The sequence below is a fragment of the Cryptomeria japonica genome, unplaced genomic scaffold, assembly GCF_030272615.1.
Source record: "Cryptomeria japonica unplaced genomic scaffold, Sugi_1.0 HiC_scaffold_49, whole genome shotgun sequence".
Taxonomy (NCBI): Eukaryota; Viridiplantae; Streptophyta; class Pinopsida; order Cupressales; family Cupressaceae; genus Cryptomeria; species Cryptomeria japonica.
Window position 1 is genome coordinate 565,981 of NW_026728871.1, and position 7,260 is coordinate 573,240.

Genomic DNA, 7,260 nt, shown 5'->3' on the forward strand with positions numbered 1-7,260 from the left:
CATTAGAGAGACACCTTTTTTTTTAACAAACACACAGAATGATACAATATGTTAAAAAATGATAATCTTTTTTAGTAGATGGTACAATTATGGACACAAACATATCAAACTATAGTACTCATGAATGAAATTCATCAAGCAACATACATGTTGCATTGCTTTCAACAAACTATCACCAAATACCTCAATATGAAATCTCTTCCATAGAATGCGTGCAAACTATTTGTCTTAATGATAATTCTCTAAAATTGGGGAAAAATTACAAAAAAATGTTGCTACAACTGATGTGGTTTCCTACATAGGTATTAGAGGTAGTGGTCTTGCCAACCTGTTGGGAGACTAGCATCTATTAAACTTTCTTGAGTTGCATGACATTTTGGAAAACATTTAAACTTGGTAAATTATTGCATCTAAAGAAAATTAGATTGTCGGCCATTTATCAAAATATTTCAATGATTAAATGAAGTGTATTCGGCCTAGGCAATTATAGACAGAAAAGGAAGTGGAAAATTGGCTCTTAATGGTTGGAATAGAATTGGAGTTTGTGCAATTTATAGATAATTTTCTTATTAAGCTGCTATAATTGGAATTATGTTTTTCTAAGGTAGAACAGTTATATTGCAGGATGTTGAATTGGTCCAATAGAAGCTTATGGAACATCCTCGTGAGGATTAAAACTTGAAGTTACCTCTTGTCTCAGTGAATTCTTAAGAATTACAGCTCATATAACACTATATAATAATGATTTTATAGATTATTATTAAAATATTTCATGGGTTGGGTGGTACTAAAAGCCCTTCTTTTGATAAGAGGGCTCAAAGTTTAAAATTTATGGATAAGGTGAGATCATTCGTTATTTTTATTGATCTCGAGTGTAATAATTTAATTCTCTGAATGTTCCAATGATTATTTACCAAAATAAAAAAATATCATGCATAAAATTTTAAGGCATCCCTGTTAATTATTTTTTCCTTGATTTTAAATGAAGATGATGAATCTCTAAGTGGGTAAAATTTCAAATTTTGGCCATTTTTAGAAAGGAACAAGATGTCTCACATATAGCTTGTGAGTTCTCATAAAAATTAGTAGAGTAGAGAATTGAGAAGCTTAAAAACTAGTTCACTAAAAAGGAAATAATTTATTTTGGTTTACAGGATAGAAGATTCCACAAAAAATAGATAGTAAAAAAAATAGAAGAGATGTTTCACATGTCAAGACGCTTGGACACTCAATCAAATATGTGGTCCAATCAATAAATAAATTTAAATATTACATTATAAATTGAAGCTAAGAATATTGCAGTAGTTGATGAATTTTATTTTGACCAAGGGATTGTTCTAACTTGTGAGCCTAAACTATGTAAAGAGTATGACATTAAGGTGCTGATTTGGAGGACCAATTAGAAAATTCTTTTCAAGATGCTAGTTTTGAGACACATAGTCTGAAGAATTTGTTGAAGGTCGGTGAGGATATAATTGTGGTACCCTTATTCTATTTTGATGACACTCACAAGATCATGGAAGTCCTCTATTCGAAGGACCTAATTTAGAGAAGACATTTGGGGATGGAAGGTAAATTTATTCTTGCAAATTTATGAGTGGTAAAAGAAGCTTTACAGTCCATCAAATATGGTTAGGATTACTTTTAGAGAGAGATGAAATCATAAAAATTACTTAAGCTTTTGCTAATTCATTGAAAATTAAATAAGATGAAGTTAATAAGCTCACCTTGGACCTTAAGGATAGTAAGGAGGCCTTGGAGAATACACAAATGATTCCTCTAGAAGCAAAATATTAGCTTGTTGTTACTGAACAGTTCACGGAGTAGGAAAAGAAAGAAAGGGAAAAGGAACTCAAGTAGGTGATTGAAGATCTTGAATAAATCCAAGAAGACTTTAGCTTCAAGTAGAGTCCTAATTTGACATGTTCAAATTTTGGACGTTAGGATGGTTGGTTTGAATTAGAGAGTGGTAATAACTTTTAAGTTTATTGATAGCCCATTGTTTGTTATGAGTGCTAATTTGACTTTCAATAATCTAATCTTTGAGTTGGATGATGAGGTGACTTCTAGTTGTTGATGACACCAATGGGATGTGGGATTAAGGTGTTGTGTGTGGTCCTATGAGGTGGAGACAATTGAGTTGTCTATTGACCCACCCAAGATCATTGAATCTTTACTTCTTGTAAAGGACTATTATAGATTGAATTATCATGGGTTGACAGCTGAACTTATCAGTTTACGACAAGAAAGGGAGTACTATTGCACGGTCTATAATTGCTGGGGTGCATACCATTTTGATTGAATATATAAGTATCATCAAGTGTACTCTTAATGTGGCCCACATAAAATTAGTATAGCACAATATCAACATGGTGAATTCACTATTTGGGTTGGTATCTATGCACAAGATGTTGTAGAACTAAAAAGAGATAATACTTGAATAAATTCCACATTATTAAAACTTTCTCACCATGTCAAACCATAAGTAATTGAAGATAATAATATTGCAGTAGTTGATGAATTTTATTCTGACCAAGGGATTCTTCTAACTTGTGAGTGTAAACTATGTAAAGAGTATGACATTAAGGTGGCTTATTTGGAGGACCAATTAGAAAATTCTTTTCAAGATGTTCGTTTTGAACACATAGTCTGAAGAATTAGTTGAAGGTCATTGAGGATATAATTGTAGTTTCCTTATTCTATTTTGATGACACTCACAAGATCATGGAAGTCCTCTATTAGAAGGACCTAATTTAGAGAAGACATAGGGAGATGGATGGTAAATTTAATCTTGCAAATTTATGAGTGGTAAAAGAAGCTTTAGGGTCAATCAAATATGGTTGCAATTACTTTTAGATAGAGATGAAATCATAAAAATTACTGAAGGTTTTGCTAATCCATTGAAAGTAAAATAAGATGAAGTTGATAAGATAACCTTGGAGCTTACAGATATTAAGGAGGCCTTGGAGAATACACAAACCATTCTTCTAGAAGCCAAAAATTAGCTTGTTGTTACTGAACAATTCACAAAGTAAGAAAACAAAGAAAGGGCAAAGAAACTCAAGTAGGTGATTAAAGAGCTTGAATAAATCCAAGAAGACCTTAGCTTCAACTAGAGTCCTAATTTGACATGTTCAGATTTTGGACGTTAGGATGGCTAGTCTGAATTAGAAAGTGGTAATAACTTTTCAGTTTATTGATAGCCCATTGTTTGTAATGAGTTCTAATTTGACTTTTAATAATCCACTCTTTTTGTTGGATGATGAGGTGACATTCAATTGTTGATGACACCAATGGGATGTGGGATTAAGGTGTGGTGTGTGCCTATGAGGTGGAACCAATCGAATTGCCTATTGACCCACCCAAGATCATTGAATGTTTACTTCTTGTAATGTACTATTATAGCTTAAATCATCATGGGTTGACAGTTGAACTTGTGGGTTTACCACAAGAAAGGGAGTACTATTGCACAGTCTATATTTGATGGGGTGCATACCATTGTGATTTAATTTACAAGCATCATCAAGTGTACTCTTAATGGGGCCCACATAAAATCATTGTAGCACAACATCAACATGGTGAATTCACTATTTGGGTTGGTATCTATGCACAAGATGGAATAAGAATACCTCAAGAAGTTGTAGAACTAAAAAGAGATAATACTTGATTAAATTCCACATTCTTAAAACTTTCTCACCATGTCAAACCATAGGTAATTCCAATGCCAAACATTAGGTGTGATTCTAATGTATTTATAAACCACCAAAAGATTAAAGAAATCTCATGCCTCAAATAAAAGCCTTAGACTTATAATATAATCAAGTCACATATTTAGAACTTCACAAACTCTTGCCAAGGCAATAACAATATTCCATATGATCAAATTAAATATTAAAGCGTTTTAGTCATCTTTGGACTTTATGAATCAATTCATTCATATTGAATGTATATCATTACCAAAGGAAATATAATTCTCACGAAATACATAGAGAAAAAAAAAGTATTAATCACCTACCAGAAAATTTGTCTCTTAAACGGACTTGATAAATTTATCACACTTATCTACAACCCCACTATGAAATGTCTAACAAACCTTTGAAAATGTGATCAATATAATGCAACCATGGAGCCATGAGAGAGAGAGACATAACGACCCATCCTCTAAAAAAAGAAAATAGGGGTTATCATAAAGCTTTCAAGGCTAAAAACATCCACCCCATGGGGTTTTGGAAGGATCGCCAAACCCAAAGTGTTGGGTTTTAACCTGGGTCCCTAAACCAAGAAAGAAAAACCCCAAACAGAAAGTCTAAGGAAAACAGCCATCTCAAACCTCTCCAAGCATCTACTCACAAGAAGATAGGCAAGACTCACCTCCACCTCAATAGGAGTTGGGATTGTTAGGATAACCGGTGAACAAATGAGAGGGGGGGGTGAATCAATTGTTAACAAATTATAACTTTTAATCCACAATACAACCTTAAAAAAGTCAAGTACCAATAAATAACAGACATATGTCGGTAGGAACGGATACTAGTAAACAATACAACTTAACAATTAACCATATAGAGCAAATATGAAAAAATGAGAAATGGAGGGAACAGCGCAAGCAGAGGGAAATTTGAATTTTGGAAATGGAGGGAATAGCGAGGTTGGGTCCTTTGGTTCTAATGCCTCTGCAGCTCAAGGACAAGCGATGGATGATGAGGATGGGAGACCAGATGGGGACCCACGGCATCGAGACCCTCCTTTGGACCACAAAAAGATGAAAGATTCTCCAAAATCGGGTCCCGAGGGTGTGAAAGCTGACTTAGAAAAGACTACAGAGGTGAAGGCTCTCAAACCCTAGATTATTCTTTTTGCAAATAAACCGACTGGAAAATTGTCCTTCCCCTTTGTGGAAGACATCTCTGATAGATAAACGGGTAGATTAGCTATTGTTGTTCCAAATTTGGTTATTGATCATAGCATTTCTTTAATGGCCTTCTCTCTGTTGGGAAAGTTTGTTGGACCACGACCCAATATTGAGGATGTTAGATCATTTGTTAAGAGAAAATGGAGGCTGAAAGGACAGGTTGATGTTTTAGCCCTGTCAAGGGGTTTTTTTGTTTTTTCCTTTTCTTGTCAAGAAGATATGGAAGCAACATTAAGCAGTGGACCTTGGATGTTTGGTAAATCTTCCCTATCCATGAGAAAATGGTCTCCTAATATGGAACTCAACGATTCCTTCTTTGAATCTGCTCTGATCTGGGTAAGGTTGTCAAGCTTGCCGCTTGAATTATGGGTTGAGGACGTTTTCTTAGGAATAGTGAACTCCTTTGGGGAGCTTGTTGTGATAGATCCAACGACTGCAGCTCGAAAGAGACTGGTTTATGCGCGCATTTGTGTCAATATTTCACAGAAGATGGATCTTCCTAGCTCTATTGATATAAATTCCAAACTTGGTTTATGGGAACAGACAATAGAGTTTGAGTCCCTCCCCTTTGTGTTCTTTTCTTGTAAGAAAGATGGACACTGGGATAAGGCTTGCCCTAGCAACCCCAAAAAACCTATGAATGTTAACAATCCCCATAAACACATATGGAAAGAAAAGAATAATATTAAGGTAGATAGTAGAGTGAAAGGAGGAAGTGGAATTCCTGGTAACATAAAAGACTTATCAAAAGGTGATAGAAATGCTAACCCTCTTAAGGCTCCCCTTTTGAAGGAAGATAAAAATAATGAAATCAGTGGATTTGAGATCAAATCAGTCAATATTTTTTAGGTCCTACAAACTCAAGAGGATGAGAATGTAATCATTGAAGACATTCTTGAAGAAGGTGAGATTGAGGATGCAACTGAAGCTCAACATGAGGCCCTTCAAGTTTCAGCGATAAAAAGAGATAAAGAGTGCCCAAATGATTTTGAAGGACATGAAGTTAATTATGGAAGGAAGAATAAGTTCGGATCACCTAAGGTTAATCTAAATGCGTTACTCCAGAATGTTGGAGTTGACACGCCCACTTCATCCCAGAAAAGAGGAGAACTATGGAATAACATGCAAGCTAATCTCAGAGATGAACATGAGGAAGAAATAATAGGGAATGGAAAAAAGAAAAATAAGGTGGGATGCCCTAATGGGGTGAAAACTAGGACCAGATCCAAGGCAAATATTGGTCTATCCAAATCTCCGCAGGGACATAAATCCATGAAATGGCATAGGGACTAGGAGAGTAAGAAAAACATAGTTGATGGAAGGTAGAAAACTATATAGGAATCCTTCCCCTAGGTTTCCAAATGAAGGTAATCTCATGGAACATTCGAGTCCTAAATGGTCTCAATAAACAGGATATATTATGGAATCTCATTTGAGACCGTAAGTCGGATATTATCCTTGTGCAAAAAACCAAAATGAGTAAGGAGAAAGTTGAGAATTTAAATTTCTTTAAAAATGGAGGGGTCTGTGGTAGTAGCTCGAATGGGGCCTCTGGTGGGGTGGCTATTTTTGGAACAAGAAAACTATTTTAGGAGATATGATTGATGAAGATGATAATATCATATCTATGAAAGTTAAAAGCATCTCTGAAGGAAAGGAATGGGTAGTCACAAATATCTACACCCCTAATTCCAAAGCTGCTAGGAGTAAATTTTGGGATAAAATCCAGCAAAAAAGAAGATCTTTCCCTAAGGATAGTTGGATGTTGATGGGAGATTTCAATACTCCTTTGCAAGGAACTGAAAAATTTGGAGCAACTCAAGCCCAACTAGATAGCAGATCTGATTTGATGGACTTCATCAATGTCAATGCTCTTATTGATATTGATCTCACTGGAGCTTCTTACACCTGGTCTAATCGCAGGGATGGAGAAGACCTCATTTAGGTAAGGCTTGATAGATCCCTTATTGCTTATGATTGGATACTTTCTCATAGATGCTCCTTATCATTTCTAAATAGAATTGGCTCAGATCATTATCCCATTTCCTTTGTTGCTGAGTCCATTAAGAGTAAACAGTGCTTCCCTTTCTGGTTTGAGAAAATGTGGATCTCTCACCCCTCTCTAGAAAAATCCATTGCCAACTGGTGGAATATTGATGTGGATAGAACAGCCATGTACAAAGTTGCTAAAAAACTTAGAAATGTCAAAGATAACATTAAGATCTAGAACAAGAAGGTCTTTGGTGATATTTTTGAATCAAAAAAAAAAGTTGAAGGAGGAATTAGAACATATCCAAAACTCAATATAAAAAGATGGCTGTAAAAAGTATCCCAAGGCTAAGGAAGAT